We start from the raw sequence: 17,518 nt of genomic DNA, 5'->3' as shown, positions 1-17,518 counted from the left end.
ATGTTTATCATTGTAAGAGATTATAAAAGAATTAATATCAAATTATTGGAATGATAACTTTGTTGCAATAAGCTAATAGTTTGAAATTTCCATTGCAATAGATTGTAAAATAATTTGTATTAATTTATTGCAATGATTTCTTCATTTTAAGTTATTGCAACAATTTTTCTTAATATATTAAAGCTTCTATTGCAATCGAAAATTATAAGTTATTGTAATTATTATTGTTGATGTAATAATTTAACACTTAAATGACTATTGCAGCAATTTTAACTTGTAAATGCGANATATATTATATAATTAATAAATTTTTTAAAATAACCAGCTCTTCCTAACTTTTATAAAAACCAATTAGTTTACACAAACCCTAGTAAATTATTATTATTGTTTAGTCATTAATGTTTTTTGCCTTTAAGGAATTACATTGATACTAATCTTTGGGTTTTTTTTAATATATTTATATTTATATTTTTTTCTACTCAATTTAATAATAATAAATAAATAAAATTTATCCAACTCATGGGTTCAACTCGACCACGTGGGTTGGGTTGGATTTATGTGATGGGTTGGGTTGGGTTGAATTTTTTTTGACCCATCATGGTGGGTTGGGTCAAAAAATCCCCTTAACCCAACCCAACCCGACCAATGCACACCCCTACCACATCAGTGGCACGTTTCCAGGGGAGGTCCTAGTGTCGAGAAAGAGCTTCGAAGAGAGGGTTAGCCCCGACATGACTGAAGGAATGGTGACTGCCTTCACATTTAATGCATCCCACCAAACCTCTTGACTGCATTTATGTGGAGAAGACCCGTGAACAGTGCTGTCTTGGTTACCGCAACTCACAAGGGGTTTGGAAAGGTGTCTGATAGGCAAACACTCAAGTAGTGGCTTGGACGATCAACAAATGGAGGGCCAAGATCCCTGAAGGGAGATATATATAATGTGAGAGACTCTTTAGGGAAACGGGACCAAAAATTAGTAGAGAAACACTGTAGTAACAAGAACTGAAATTGTATCCAAGTTTAAGAGAGATATACATAAGGACCACTCTTTTCGGATTTAGCCAAGGAATGTTTTCTTAGCACAAAGCTTGTTTTCCTTCACTTTCTTACTATCTTTGATTCATTGTGCGTGTTGTTTGATCCATTGAAACCTAGTTTTTAAGTCCACTCTCTACGAATTCATTGTATTGGGCTCTTTGGTCCTTAGTCCATTCATTTTTTGGGCCCAAGAACCAAAGCTCGCCCATATATATATATATATATATATTAATAAGTAAAGCTCAGAGAAAATTTAATTAGAATTTCAAATTAGAATCTAATTTTGAGCCATGTGTCTAAATTTATGTGAGGACTATACCATAATTAATATTTTGTCTAATATATATATATATATATATATATATATATATATTTTGTTGTATTAAAATATGATGTTATAGACTTATTTTGGTATAGTGCTTATTATAGGCAGATTAGGAGAGTTTAGATCACTCCTAATGTCAGTGAAGAACTTATAGAGTCTTTCCTAATATAATTTGGCATCTTTTTGATTTTGAATATTAGATTCCCCTTGTACCATAGAAGTACTTTGATATTGCCACCACTCCTCAAGGAAGCATTACCTCTTTCCACCAAATCTTTTTAATGAATAGTCCCCTTGGCCCACCATTTGGTGATCATAGTCCCTCCAATGGCACAGGGCACAAGACCAATCACCCCAAAGTTGGGATCCTTTGCCAAAACCTCGTGAGCAAAAGGCATGCCCAGTCCAACTCCACAGATCCTTCTTGTGTCAATGTCTTTGTGAAGAGGCTCATGACTCATGAGTTACAACCTAGGTCTTGTTGGAACTAAGTCGTAGAATAAAAGGGCTAGGATTGCTTTTGGGGGGATTTTCATGTCTCACGTGTTGTTGTTAATCCCACCAAGCCCAGCTATGTTGCTTTGCCCAGCCAAAAGAAATATGTTTTTGGGGTTGAGTTCTTGAGGTTGAACAATAGATGAGGCTAGAAAAATGTTTAGAGACATTTTTTTTATAGAGAGTTGGGAGCTAGAAAGGTCTTAAATGTCTTAAATTTGTTCACCTCAAGGATGTCTTTTTAGGAGAACTACAAATGGAGCTAGAGTAAAGACATGATACCTCATATATGATTGTTAATTACATATAGAGTGATGTAATTTTTTGTTGATAATTTGGTAGTTAAGTAAGGGTGATTGGATATATATATCTGCATTGTAAACAATTAAAAAAGTTAATTCAATTACATGACTTTCAGCTATAGAGTAAAAACATGGCACCTCAAATATTATCACTAATAAACGTATAGGGTGATATATTTAAGTGATAACAATTAGATGAAGTATTATTTGTAAGTTTCTTCTGGAAAAAAAAGTATTATTTATAAGCTATTGACATAGGCTGAAGCCCACTTTATGTTCCAAAAATCATTAATTCTTGTTCTTGTACATGTTTTTGAAAGTTCAATATGGGTATGAAACACCCTTGAACGTTTAGACCCCCAGATACAAAAATTCCAATTCAAGCTTTATATCAAACAATTAATGTGCGGAATATGATAACAAGCTTATAACAGAATTGATAAAACAATCTAAGCCAAATATAAACACATCCACAACAGTAAATATAAGGCAAAGATAAAGGAAAGAGAGATGCAAATACACGGACAACACACGATGTGTTATCGAAGAGGAAACCGAAGTCCTCGGCGTAAAACCTCTCTGCCGCCCTCCAAGCGGTGATAAAATCCACTAAAGAATATAGTTGAGATACATGAACAGCAGAAGACCCTTCAAACCTAATCTACCCAAGTACCTAAGCCCTCCAAGCTTCTTGCTCCAACGAGGTTACGCCGAACCTATTTCTTCTTTAGTTTCCCAAATTCCGCTACTTGACCATAGCTTCAACCAATGTATGTTGGTTCCTTCCTAAATTGCTTCCCTAAGCACCAAATGGACCTTCTCACAAACGTGGGTGTGGTGAGATAAGAGTTTGGTAAATAACCTCTTAAGGGTATGACAATGGAGAGGAAGAGAGTAGAGGAATTTGTAGTGTCTCTTTAGATGAAGATTGGGGATGAGGCAATCTTATTTTTCTCTAGGATTTTCTCTCACAAAATTTTCTCTGGAAGCTTTCACAATATGATGGGTATAAGGGTGTATATATAGTAGGGTGAGAAGGGAATGCAAAACGTCATTTTTTGCCAAACAGGGCAAGTTGGCGACTTGGTCTCGCGGCTTGTCCAAGTCGCGACGTAACGGCCTAGCCAGTCTGGAACTTTTGTCCTGTAGCGTGACAGCTGGCGCGACCCTTCAACTTCCCAGTGTGTCTCTCACGTGCCAGCTTTTGGCGGCTTGCCAGTCGCGATCCACCCGCGAGCCCTAGTCGCGAACCTCTGTTTTTCTTGCACACTCTTGAACTTTTCTTCACATCTTCTCACACACTACCCTTACAATTTTCCTACCTAAATATAGGGTTACTAAGTGCTAAATTACAGCAAATTGGTCACGGAATAAAGCCAATTAAATGGTTGATTAAATTCAACCTTACAATCTCCCCCTTTGGCTATTCCGTGACAAAACCCTACAATAGACTCTAGACTTAAACGTGAGTTGGGAACAGTTGGAAAACTCACTCACACCTAACTCTAGATTCTGAAACGCTCTTGAACATATGAATAAGTAACTCTTGAAAGACAATAACATAGCAATATCATTGTATGCAGAAAACTTAATATGCATATGGAGCAAAATAAGCATGATCAAGCAAAACAGAACATAAGCATAAAAGCAGTAATTCATGGCAAGATCAACAACAGTAGTCACTTAACCAAAAGTGATTACTATGTTCATTCACATAAGGAATGAACATCCAGACATGCAAAAATGATAAACTCAATTGAAGAGTATCATTTGCAAGTCCAACACTCAACCAATGCATACAAACATATATGCATCTAGGAACAATCCTACACGAGCACAAGAGTGTTGTACTTAAGATAATGCAAGGCATTAACAAGTACCAAAGCATAAAGCACAAATGCTGCATATGCAAAGTTTTGCAAATACATGACACAAACCATAAAAGGCTACAAATGTGCATAAGAACAGGAAACAACCCTCAAAACTTACAAAAGCAACAATGGGTACAAATAACAACATAAAGTGCTGAAACTGAATAACATCATACTATATAAGTGCTGAAATAAACAACTTCCACCACAGTATTTTGAGTTATCAAAGTTTTATATACAGAAAAAAACAACTGAAAAAAATGATGAAGAAATCTCCCCCTCAAAACGAGCACTCCCCCTCAAGAGCTGCCCCAAAAATTCTCCCCCTTTTTGATCGGAATGGCCAAAGGGTCATTGTTTCCGCTTTGTGAAAATGCCCTCAACTTGAGCTGCTAACACATCAATTTGGTCCTGCATGACAACCAATCTCTCCGACTGCTCTTTCTGGCCATCTCTGAGGGTCTTTCCATTTCTGTAAGACGTTTGTGAAGGTTATCAAAAAGCATTTGCAACTTGTCATGCTGAGGGGCAGACTGTGGTTGTGTAGTGCCTGGTTGTTCAGAAGTAGAGGAAGCAGAAGAAAATAGATGTGCACTCTTTGGAGCTTTGGATGAATGACTCTTGCTGGCCTATAGAGTGAACATAGAGATTGGTCGAGGACGAGCAATCATGTTCCCAATTGAGGGAGGAGTAACACCTTCACGTAGAACGAAATTCATAATAAGACTACAAAATGGAAGGCACCCTCGTGCTACTGTTCTGGTTGCTGTCTTTCTTATGATGTGAGAAATATGGGCACAGATGTCAATGGTAGTGCCTGTGATGAGATCACATAGAAATTGAGCCATTCCAAGGTTTATATACACCGTGTTGGTCAACAGATAAAGGTTTGAAAACATAATCAGCTTCAATGTTGTCAACTCAAGTGAAAGCTTGGTAGTACTAATTAATGTGCCTGTGCTGGAAATGTCATGGTCAGGACCAAGAATTTGGAGAACGTCCTGAATCACTGGAGTACGATCATCATACAGAGTAAGGTCGGCATCCGCAGGTCGTGTGATTTTGAGAAGTTCAGCTATGGTGTCTGGACTAATGATGAACTCCGTTCCTCTTACCAGACAATGTATTTCACTCTCAAGATCAACTGTGTTGGCGAAACATTCCTTCACAAGTTCAATCATCGGATCAACAAAATTTCTGAATAATGCTGCCCAATCTTTTGTCTCGAAGATCCGAGGGACAAAAGTTGTGTCCAAAGTGTCAAATCTGACCTCCCGTTCCACTATAGGAGTTCCCCGATCAAAAATGTTGAAGTAGGCATCTTGGTGCTGAGGAGTTCTGAATAACTCAATATTGAGTTCAGTAGATGGCTGTGAGGAAGACCGTGTTCTTTTTGCAATAGGCACTGTTTCTTCTTCTGACATCACCTCTTTTCCTTTCGAGCATTGTCGAGACATCTGTAAGATAGCAAACACACAGAAAAGTACCAAATGCAATACCACAGGAAATCAACAGCAACTTGATTAGATTCAGTTAAGAATGCGAGAAAATTTCACTTTAATCACAAACACAAGAATCAGATCAACAACAAGAAAACAGATGGCTAAAAAGAAACACACTCCACACATAAGCACAAAACTATAAAGACCACAGAACCATAGACAAATGACCCACGACCACATACAGAGAGCACCACATAGATCTCAAACCCATATGTTTAAAGAGAAAGAGAAACTCTATCAAACGAACAATGCTCAGACTAGAGACAAACATGTTGAAGCACAAACAGGATATAAAATAAACTCAGCAACAAAAGAAAATAACCTCAAACAAACAAAATCACCATTTTAGGCAAACCCATATTTGAACACAATATATCGCAGAACACATGTGCAATGTTCAACACAAGAAGGTAATGGTTAACATAGTAAGAATGAAATGAGGGAAAGAAAACTCATACCTTATTCTTGGAGATTTATGCAGAAATGATGCAGAGATGAAAGATTTTTTAGTGAGAAACGAACGGTTTGAGAGAGAGAGTGAAGAAGATAATGAATAGTCACTGAAAATCGAGGGAAAACTGAAAAGCAATTTGAAAAACTGTCTTCAAAACGCAAAACACGCGTTTTTTGCGACTTAACCAAGTCGCCAGTAAGTCGCCAGGGCAAGCCGCGAAACACTGTGAAGGTAAGATTCTAGAAAAATTTTCTAAGTGTTTTTCGCGACTAGAAGGTTTAGCCGTAAAGGAGTCGCGAGCTGAGCCGTGAAAATCTCTGAGTAACCCTCGCGATTGGACTTTCCACTCGCAAACAATCTGCCAAAATGAGCCGCGAATAGAGCAAAACTCAAATTTTAAAAATTTTCTAAGTCTTTTTCGCGACTAGAATACTGACTCGCTAGTAAGCCGCGAAAAATCTCTGATTGAGCTCATGACTGGGGCTTGCGACTGTGCCAACCCGCGACTTAGTCGCCAAAACAGGGCAACACTGTTTTTGAAAAAAAAATTTGCATTTTTGTAAAAGCAAAGTACTTTCCAAAAACAAATCAAAACATTCAAAAATCTTTTTGTGTTTGACCAACAAAGATTGAGCATGTGAAAACACATTTAATCAAGTACAATCACACAAATGAATATGGCATTCATTGAACATAGACTTATGTGTTGTGTGTGGATATCAAAAATGAGATAGTCCTTAGTCCAATGTGAAGCTTCAATGATCAATTCAATCAAGGCATACACAACTAGCACTAGATAATGTGACCTATCTCAATTATAGAAGCATGCATATATGACCTCCCACAAGAACTTGATAACAATTCTTTGAAGCTTTTCATTTGGCTCCATATTCAACATATCATTTGCCATTTTTGAGCAAAGAAACTCTCATTGTGAGATAGATGCCTGAAATTTTTGATATTTCAATTAATGAGTTAGCCTTTGGCTTTTTGGGCATCTTTCATACATTTTATTTTGGTCGCTTTCCCTTTTTCCTAGTCAAATACTAGTATGTGCGACAGGCTTTTGCAGCTCTATATCTCTTTTCATTTGGAGATTTACATTTAGAGAGCTCTTTTAAAGCATAAAAATAAAGAGTGGGAAGATATATAGGCATGAGTCTATGCATGTCTCAAGATCAACAAAACCATTCACTAATCATTCATGACAAGGTTGAAGATCTATTTACAACAATCACATAGATTTCAGAATTTCTTCCACAATGATATGAGTGCATGAGAGACAAGCTAAGCTCGTTAAATGCATAGAGCCATTAGTACAAAGGTACAAGGCTAAACATGCTATGAGACAAAACTCAACAAAGTGATCAAACTTTTTGGATTTTCAACTTTTTATGTGTTTTTGGATTTTTGACATAAAAGCAGTAGAAGAATGATCAAAAACAAGAAAAATGAAAAAGCATTTTAAACACAAACAAACCACAAATTAAACAGATACTCAAAAACACAACGCAAATAACCAATCATATCCACAAAGCATAGGAAGAATTGATGCATGGACATGTTATAATGCTTATGCATGAGTACCCTTTGTCACCCACACGTCACGTGCGTTTGGGGTGATATCCTTGACGGATCGGGTACGAGAGTTAGGACTTTCAAACCTCCTGTTGAAGCTCTCCAAGCAAGTGGTGAAGGCGCCAATCATTTTCATCACGTCCGTCATTCTGGAATCACGGTTTTGGCTCCTTGATTGCTCACCACCCCAAGACCTCAAGTCATTTCTTCTTCCTCGGGACCGAGGTACACTCGCATTGTTGTCTGCTCTTAGCTTTTGACAGTTTGGTCTAGTGTGTCCTTGCAATCCGCAATAGTGACAAATATAGTTTATTCTAGGACCCTGCTGCTGTCTTGGGAGAGATCTTCCTCTAGCTCCAAATCTGACTTCAGATTGATTTCGGGACTTGTTAAACATCCGTTGATTAGCCACATTCTTTTTCTTCTCAACCTCAACTATCTCTGGAGTAGACTTATCAACAGCCGTCTCTTTGTTTTTCACAAACTTTACTTCCTTGGTGACTTTGGCTGATGAGCTGCTCCCTCCGGTATATCCCAACCCGAACTTGTCTGAGGCATGTCTTTGAGATGAAATAACATCATCTAGCTTCCTGGAGGAGACCCTATCTACCTTGGCATAAGCTTGTACTACCTCTTGCTCAAGAAACCTCACCTTTGTGTAAGTTCTGATAGCTCACCATTAAAGTGCTTCAATCTCACCACTTTGCTCCTTATATCTGACCAGCAGGCTTTTGAAATCTTCCTCAACTCTCTTCATTTTCTTCACGGCTGCCTTTGCCACCTTTGTATATCTCCTGATTTCTCAAGGAGTAATGCGTAATTCTTTTGAAGGCTGGATGCGTCTTCTTCTTCTTCAGCTTCTGATTCTTCAACAATCCCAATGGACTCCTCATCAGAACATTCACCCAGCTCATTCACAAGAGTACTCAAATCATCTGAAGATCCCACATGTGCAATGGTCATGAATGCTGAGTAATTTCCTTCTCCGTCACAGCTTTCTTCAGAGTCAGATTTTGATGAGTCTGAGTCACTTAAGTAGTGGCATAAACCTTTCCTTTTGACTTCAAATAATTTGGACATTCCTTTTTGAAGTGTCCATGTCCGTTGCACTCGAAGCACACAATGTCTGAAGGAGATTGAGACTCCTTCCCTTCTTTCCTCGTAAACTCTTTCTATCACCTCTTGAAGATGAGAATTTCTCTATTAAATGGTTTCCACTGTTCCTTCATCTTCAGAAATTTTCGGAAGTTCTTTACAAGATATGCCACTTCCTTTCCACTCCATCTTCTTCGGAGGGATCATCCATTCTTTCGGTGATAGTTTTAGAGCAAGTGATTTACTCATCTTGTGGGAAGGCAGTCCCAGTTCATATGTTTGGAGAGACCCAATCAGCTCTTGAATTTTGATCTCATCCAAGTCTTTACTCTCCTCTATGGCTGTGACTTTTGCTCTAAAACTTTCAGGCAAGGACCTCAAAATTTTTCTCACCACCTTGGTATCTTCAATCTTCTCACCAAGATTGAGTTTAGCAATGACAATTTCGTTGAGCTTCCTATAGAATGAATCAAACGATTCATCTTAACCCATCTTGAGCTTTTCAAATTTGGTGGTAAGCATTTGAAGCTTTGTGTCCTTCACCTTCTTAGTCCCCTCATAAGTTGTCTCCAAAATTTCCCAAACTTCCTTAGCCACAGTCATGTGAGATATCCTGTGAAATTCATCAGGAGACATAGCACAGAAAATAGCATTTAAAACTTTACTATTAGCATTGGCTGTTGCAAGAGCTACCTTATCCCAATTGGCCTTAGGAGCCTCTGGTTTAGTCCAACCTATCTCAACCGCATCCCAAACGGTATCTTCTATAGAGCATAAAAATGCCCTCATTCGGACTTTCCAAAAAGCATAATTATTACCATCAAAAAATGGTGGAACAGTGAGAGATTGAGACCTATCCATCTTAACAAGGGGTCAAGGATCACACTCAGGTATTAAAACCACAACAAGTGTACCCGCTCTGATACCAATTGGAAGTTCAAAATGGGTATAAAACACCCTTGAACGTTTAGACCCCCAAATTACAAAAATACCAATTCAAGCTTTATATCAAACAATAATGTGCAAAATATGATAACAAGCTTATAACAGAATTGATAAAACAATCTAAGCCAAATATAAACACATCCACAGCAGTAAATTAAGGCAAAGATAAAGGAAAGAGAGATGCAAACACACGGACAACACACGATGTGTTATCGAAGAGGAAACCGAAGTTCTGGCGTAAAACCTCTCCGCCGCCCTCCAAGCGGTGATAAAATCCACTAAAGAATATAGTTGGGATACATGAAAGCAGAAGACCCTCCAAGCCTAATCTACCCAAGTACCTAAGCCCTCCAAGCTTCTTGCTCCAACGAGGTTACGCCGAACCTATTTCTTCTTTAGCTTCCCGGATTCCGCTACTTGACCATAGCATCAACCAATGTATATTGGTTCCTTCCCAAACTGCTTCCCTAAGCACCAAATGGACCTTCTCACAGACGTGGGTGTGGTGAGATAAGGGTTTGGTAAATAACCTCTCAAGGGTATGACAATGGAGAGGAAGAGAGTAGAGGAATTTGTAGAATTTCTTTAGATGAAGATTGGGGATGAGGCAATCTTGTTTTTCTCTAGGGTTTTCTCTCACAAAATTCTCTCTGGAAGCTCTCTCAATATGATGGGTATAAGGGTGTATAGATAGTAGGGTGAGAAGGGAATGCAAAACGACAGTTTTTACCAAACAGGGCAAATTGGCGACTTAGTCTCGCGACTTGTCCAAGTCGCGAGTTCAAGTCGCGATGTAACGGCCTGGCCAACCTGGGACTTTTGTCCTGTAGCGTGATAGCTAGCGCGACCCTTCAGCTTCCCAGTGTGCCTTTAACGTGCCAACTTTTGGTGGCTTGCCAGTCGCGATCCACCCGCGAGCCCTAGCCGGGAACCTCTATTTTTCTTACACACTCTTGAACTTTTCTTCATATCTTCTCACACACTACCCTTACAATTTTTCCACCTAAATACAGGGTTACTAAGTGCTAAATTACAAGCAAATTGATCACGGAATAAAGCCAATTAAATGGTTGATTAAATTCAACCTTACTATTTGCAATAATAGTAAGCTTGAAAGCATATAAAGTAAAGACACAAAAAGTAGAAAGAAAAATCCATTCATTAATCAAGAGGAGGATACATTACAAGTGGTGGTAGAAGCCACAAGAAAAGAAAATGACAAAAAATAATAATAATAAAGAAAAATCCTACAACTATTTCTTTGTTGGTTGAGGGCATTCTTTGGAATCAGCTACCTTATGCTTAGCATCCCCAACCTTGGACTTAGACTCAACTTCTTTAGCCTGGGAGACAGCAGCATTAATTGTAACGGCATCCTCGGATTGGGTGTCTTTGGCTGAGGGCAGGTCCTCCTTACCCTTACCTACCCATGTGGAGGCTTCAACATCAAAAGTAGGATCTTGGATACTAGAGACCTGCTCAAGAGGAGGGAGGGGTAGGGCAGTGGTCGGAGGGAGGTCCGCTGGAGCTTCTCGGATATGTTTAGGGAAAAATGTACTCTAGCTTTCCTCAGCTCGGAGTTAGCAAGGACCCCCGCACTATTGAGCGCCTCTATCTAGGTCTTAGTACAGTACTCCCTGCACACTCCGGCTACCTCCTCAGCCAATCTAACCTCTGTCTCCTCCACCCTATTCTCGTAGGCTACTGCCTCCACGGCCTTAGCAACTTCCCTGGCCACCTGAGCTACCTCTTTGGCTTTCTACAGCTCAGCCTTCAGATCTAACACCATTTGTCTCTCGGTGGCTAGGTCTATCTCGGTAAAGTGGAGGCACTATCTTTGGTCCTCAGCCTGGGCCTCAGCATTTTTCAGACTCGCCAAGGCACTCTGGCGATCTCTTTTGGCAGTGATCAGCTTGTTGCCAAGCTCTTTATGCTCCTCCTTCAAAGCTCCAAGAACCTTCTCAACCTCAATACAGGAGTAGGCCTCAGCTTTAACCTCATCATGAGCATTCTTGACCCATTCCTCAGCTACATAAATTTACTGGGTAACCTACATAAAAGTAGCAAAGGGGTCATAATAAATATATACATATATGAACAAATGTGCATCTCAGTATTTAACATAAGGGGGATTGATTGACTTACCATTGCAAGGTCCCTCTTTAATGACATGAAAAGGTCCAGTTGCTTGGTATGCCTGAGGGCCTCCATATCTCGAAGGAGGAGAAGAGGAGAAGAGGTTGCTCTAAGGTCTCGGCAAGGATGGTAGCGTGCCCCCTCTGAGACTCCCAGATTGTGACATCCCAAGGAATGGGAGCACCCTCCACCTCTAGCCGAGGGGCCCAAGTGCGCGACCCTCGGCGCACTTCAGCACCACTAGACTCCTCACAGCTCTCCGCGAAGGGAGCCTTTCAGAGGAATCTTTAACGTTTTTGAGCTATTTTGCCCCCTTCAGAGGAATCATCTCCCCCTCATCCACTTCTTGTACTTTTCTTTTCTTTTTTAAATTAGGATTGGGGAGCAATCCTACCGCGGTCATAGGGAGAGGAGGAGGGGGGAGATTCGGAGGAACTTGGGTCTTGGGGACTTCTTTCGAAACTAACCCCTTATTCTTGTTGGCTAACAGACCCTTCAAGCTAGACCTTTGCTTCAAGTCCATACCTTCTTTGTCTTCCAAGCTAGTATCGACCCGAGCAACTATTAACCTCAGAGAGTGTGCGGTAGAAAACCTATCATAATCGGCCTCAGAGTCCGAGAGTTCTATCGGCCTTTCTAGCACTTCACCTTCCTCTTCAAGGTAGAACTGGTCAATCTTGGCCTTAAGGGATAAGTGTGTAGAAGCTGTCTCCTATCTCAGAACGGCTACTTCCTGAGGGGCACGCTGAGTGGGCAGCTCTACAAGCGGAAGGTCTCTCTGAGCCAAAAATCCTAGCTTAGAGACATCAATGCGATTCAATCTGGGGTCACCCGCTCTTATTGCTGCGCCTGCATCTTGAAACACGCGTGATATAGGCTCGTAGTCTAATATCAGGTAAGGGGCTCGAAGCTGCCCATCTTTTCTTATAAACACTTCAGATCTCAGTAGTTTATTGAGACTTGGGGCATTGACTAAGCTGATTTTTGGAGCAGTGTGGCTTTTATATGCAAAAAACATCCGAGGAGGAAATTGTGGTTAGAATAGTATAAACTGTTATCGGAAGAAAGTAAAGTGATAAGGGTGAATTGAAGGAAAACTAAAAAAGGCTAAATTCCCCGCCAAGGGACCTAATCCTAGGGTACCCCACCTGGTTCTCTCGCCCGACCTGGATAGTGAAGACCGTCATGCCACTCCCCAGAGACAATCAAATAGTCGTCCTTCAAGCCCTTGTTAGACTTAGGGAGACAGGATATCAACCTAACAACATCGGACCTGGACTTAAGATAATATCTTGCGCTGGCAAGGGAATGGCACTCGTACATGTGAACGACGTCGTGCCATGTGAACCCTAAATTCATCTGATCGTTTAGAACGTCTAAACTTCCTAAGACCCTAAATAGATTGGGAGTACACTAATGAGGGCATAACCTGTGGTTGAGCAGGTAGTCTCTGGTTATCCTACCCATGGAAAGTGTCATTCCTCTCTCTATAAAGGCGATCATTGGAATGACGACTTCACCCACTTCTCTATTTGTGAGTATCCGGTCCGAGGCACAATATTGTAGGGCTACTCCCTGTGGAATATTGTACTTCGCCCTAAAGCCCTCCATGCCAGCCAGAGAGTCAACTAGGTGTTTAAACCTACCTATTTGAACAAGCTAAGGAGAAGTGAAGATGTTTTTTGGGAGAAAAAAGCCGAGAAGGTTGGCTGAGAAGAAGAAGAAGTATTTAAAGAAATAGAAACTTACGGGAATAAGTAATTGTGTTAGTCCTTGAAACCTTTAGAAGGATTCTCAAAGATCTCTTAGAGAAAAGTGGGTGGTGACGTTTGGAAACTTAGAGAGTGTTGTGAGTTTAAGTGCTTGGAATCTCTGAAAGCTTGAAGACTTACGAAATGAAGGAAAATGATTTCCCTCAAAGCTTTATATAGGGGATGAAATTAGTGGGAGTTATCCCACTCAAAATTCTAAAAGAAATATCAATTGTTAGATCTACGCGTCACCGTTGGATGCGGGGGACAAAACGCCGCCTGGAGCAATTAATGATGCTTAGCGGGCTTCGAAACGTCAGTAACAATTATGAGGCACGTAAAACGACACTCCCATACATGTGAATCAAGGAATCAGTTGGTGTTAACCTTTAAGAAATCAAAACCCCCGTTTTCTCCTCGGATGAGAAGGAAAAAACCGGAGTTTTGAGGGGTTATTGTAGGGTTAAGGGCTCAAATCATATATTGGGCCTTGGGCCTGGTCCGAGAACATGAATGGTCCGAGGAGGAATAAATAGTTATAGGTGGTTCCAAGTTGGGGTCTAATAAGCAGGGAATGAATGGAAAGTGGTTCGAGGAGGAATTTCTCCTCGGATACAATAAATACAGCTCAAATGTGTACTCCAGATAAATAAGGTAACCTTCCAGGAAGCTCCAGTGATAGGGACACGCCTCCTGAACATCCAGAGAGACTAAGAGCTAAGAAATATCTTGGGAAAAGCTGCTGCCACTGCATTGAATGCCCTGCAGCTAACTTTCTGGTCGTATTTTTGTGGAGAAGACCCCTGAACAGTACTGCCTTAGCTACCACAACTCATAGAAAGCTAGAGAGGGTGTCTGATGGGACAAGTACTCAAGTAGTGACTCAAATGATCGACAAGTGTAGGATCAAGATAGTCCAAAAGGGACTACATAATTGGAGGGATACTCCATGGTTGAGGGATCGGAAAAATAGTAACAGAATACTGTAGCAATCAAAATTGTACTTGTACTCTATTTAATTGATTCATATGAAGAACTACCTCCTTGGACATCAAGTTCATTCATACTAGTACCTTTTATTTGTGTTTGATGGTTATCTAATTCTATATTAGCCGTTGTCCAATTCATTAGGGCCTAGTTCTTTAACTCATTCCCTACAAATTTATTGTACTGGGCTCACTAGGCCAATATCCCACACACTTTAGGTTTGGGCTGCAAAACGTGTCCCTACAGTTGGATTTAAGTAGATCCAACGGTTAAAAAAAGACTCTTATTATTACAAATACTTTTATTAGGATCTCATTAATTATCCTCATTTATTACATTCTAAACCTATCTCTAAACTTGTTTCTCTCTCTCCGTTTCTTTCTCTATGATCCAACGTTATGAATCACAGATGCTTATTATGTGGGCATGACTATGAGTCTATGAAGACAATAGGCTGCCCATAAACACTTTAAGGTCACTTCCAAGAAACTTCACTACAATTTTCTTCTCCCTTCAATGTAATCAACCAAAGCTTGGGAAAACAGGAAGATTCCTTGCAATTCCTATAAAGAAATAAATAAACAAAGACAAAGAAAAGCAAGCCAGCTTGATCCACATTTTTTAGTTTTTTTCCTACCGACAACCTGTAGAAGTGGAGCAATGGTGGAGGAGAGAGAGAGAGAGAGAGAGAGAGAGAGTCAGATGTCAAACGTTTTTGGATTTAGAGATAAGTTTATAATATAATAAATGAAGGTAATTAATGAGATTCTAATAGAAATATTTGTAATAATGAGGGTCTTTTTTAAACCGTTGGATTTAAGTAGATCCAACGATTAAAAAAAGACCTTCATTATTACAAATATTTTTATTAGGATCTCATTAATTATCCTTATTTATTACATTTTAAACCTATCTCTAAATCTGTCTGTCTCTCTTTCTATTTCTCTCTCTGTGATCCAATGGTATGAATCACAGATGCTTATCATGTGGGCATGACTATAAGTCTATGAAGACAATAGGTCGTCCACAAACACTTTAAGGTCACTCACAAGAAACTTCACTACAATTTCCTTCTCCCTTCAATGCAGTCAACCAAAGCTTGGGAAAACAGGCAGATTCCTTGCAATTCCTATAAAGAAATAAATAAACAAAGACAAAGTAAAGCAAGCCAGCCTGATCCACATTTTTTTTTTCCTGCCGACAACTTGTAAAGGTGGAGCAATGGTGGAGGAGACAGAGAGAGAGAGACGGAGAGAGACAGAGAAGCAAAGAGACAGAGAAAGTCAGACGTCAAACGTTTTTGGGTTTAAAGATAGGTTTAGAATATAATAAATGAGGGTAATTAATGAGATCCTAATAGAAATATTTGTAATAATGAGGGTTTTTTTTTTAAACCGTTGGATTTAAGTAGATCCAACGGTTAAAAAAAGACTCATTATTACAAATATTTCTATTAAAATCTCATTAATTACTCTCATTTATTACATTTTAAACCTCTCTCTCTCTCTCTCTCTCTCTCTCTCTCTGTGATCCAACTGTCTGAATCATAGAATATAACTTATCTCATTATTTCTTAAAAGTTACCATAACTTTTGAGTGGAGTTGTAGTGTGTTAGAACCTCTTTCGCTCTCCTTTGTATGTGTGTGTGTGTATGTGTATTTGTTTCTCAAAAAAAAAAAAAAAAAAACGTAATTGTCCCACATTACTTAAGAGTGTGTTGTGTGTAATATAATTTGCCCACCTCCCATAAAAGTTATCATGGCTTTTGAGTGGAGCTGTGGCGTGCCTTTGTGTTAGAACCCTTTTCCCTGTCCTTGTGTGTGTGTATGTGTTTGTTTCTAAAAAAAAGGGTAATTGTCCCACATTATTTAGAGAGTGTGTTGTGTGTAATATAACTTACCCACCCTACCTTAAAAGTTACCATGGCTTTTAAGTGGAGTTACAGTGTGCGTTTGTGTTAGAACCCCTTTCTCAGAGAGTATGTGTGTGTAATATAATTTGCCCCACTCTACCTTAAAAGTTACCATGACTTTTGAGTGGAGTTATGGTATACGTTTGTATTAGAACCCCTTTCCCTCCCTTATGTATGTATGTGTTTGTTTTTCAAAAAAAAAAAAAGGATAATTGTCCTACACTACTTAAGAGAGTGTGTTGTGTATAGTATAATTGTCCCACATTCTCTTAAAAATTATAATGGCTTTTGAGTGGAGTTGTGGTGTACGTTTATATTAGAACTATTTTTCTCTCTCCTTTGTGTGTGAGTGTTTGTTTCTTTAAAAAAAAAAAAAATCTATGAAATATGCTAATTAGATTCTATGTTTGAATAATTCTGACAAAGTTTGGGTGGTACAATAGACTAAGGTTGACTACTTGTTGCTTGGAAAATAAGTAGGACTCATGGAACACTCAAATTTTTATAAGTATCATTCTGATTCATATCAATTCCACTGCAAAGTCCCGCAAATCAGTGCTTCCCTTCCAAAGAGAAAACATAAGGGTCAGCCGATCAAGTCTTCTTGCGTGGAAAATAAGTAGGACTTGGTTGATCACTTTTTGTTCAACAAGGAAATTGCTCTCCAACACTGCACTGGCGGGTTGACGTAAAGTAAAGTCATAACGTTTGTATGAACACCTTGGCTGACTTAGGGGAAATTTTATATATATATATATATATAATAAGAGAGAGAGAGAGAGAGAGAGAGAGAGAGAGAGAGAGAGAGAGAGAGAGAGAGAGAGAGGGGAAGAGAAAGGAGAGAGAGAGTCTGATGGTTTCAGNGGGGATAGTTATGGACTTAGGGGAAAATTATATAAAGAGAGAGAGAAGAGAGAGAGAGGAGAGGAGAGAGAGAGAGAGAGAGAGAGAGAGAGAGAGAGAGAGAGAGAGAGAGAGAGAGAGATTGGTTAAGTTACACCTAGTTTTTAAATTGTTGGATTTAAGTAAATCCAATGATTAAAAAAAGACTCACATTATTACAAATATTTCTTATTAGGATCTCATTAATTGCCCTCATTTATTACATTTTAAACCTATCTCT

The 17,518-nt window shown here is 39.3% G+C and overlaps 1 pseudogene; it reads right to left on the bottom strand.

Annotated features, from left to right (window-relative positions):
- Positions 1-1,444: 1,444 nt before the first annotated feature.
- Positions 1,445-2,031, bottom strand: LOC136063984 (probable carbohydrate esterase At4g34215; annotated as a pseudogene).
- Between the last annotated feature and the right edge of the window lie 15,487 nt (positions 2,032-17,518).

This window comes from Quercus suber, unplaced genomic scaffold (genome assembly GCF_002906115.3).
Source record: "Quercus suber isolate HL8 unplaced genomic scaffold, Cork oak 2.0 scaffold_605, whole genome shotgun sequence".
Lineage (NCBI taxonomy): Eukaryota > Viridiplantae > Streptophyta > Magnoliopsida > Fagales > Fagaceae > Quercus > Quercus suber.
The sequence above is the reverse complement of the archived record's forward strand: the minus strand, read 5'-3'. Positions and strand labels throughout refer to the sequence as shown.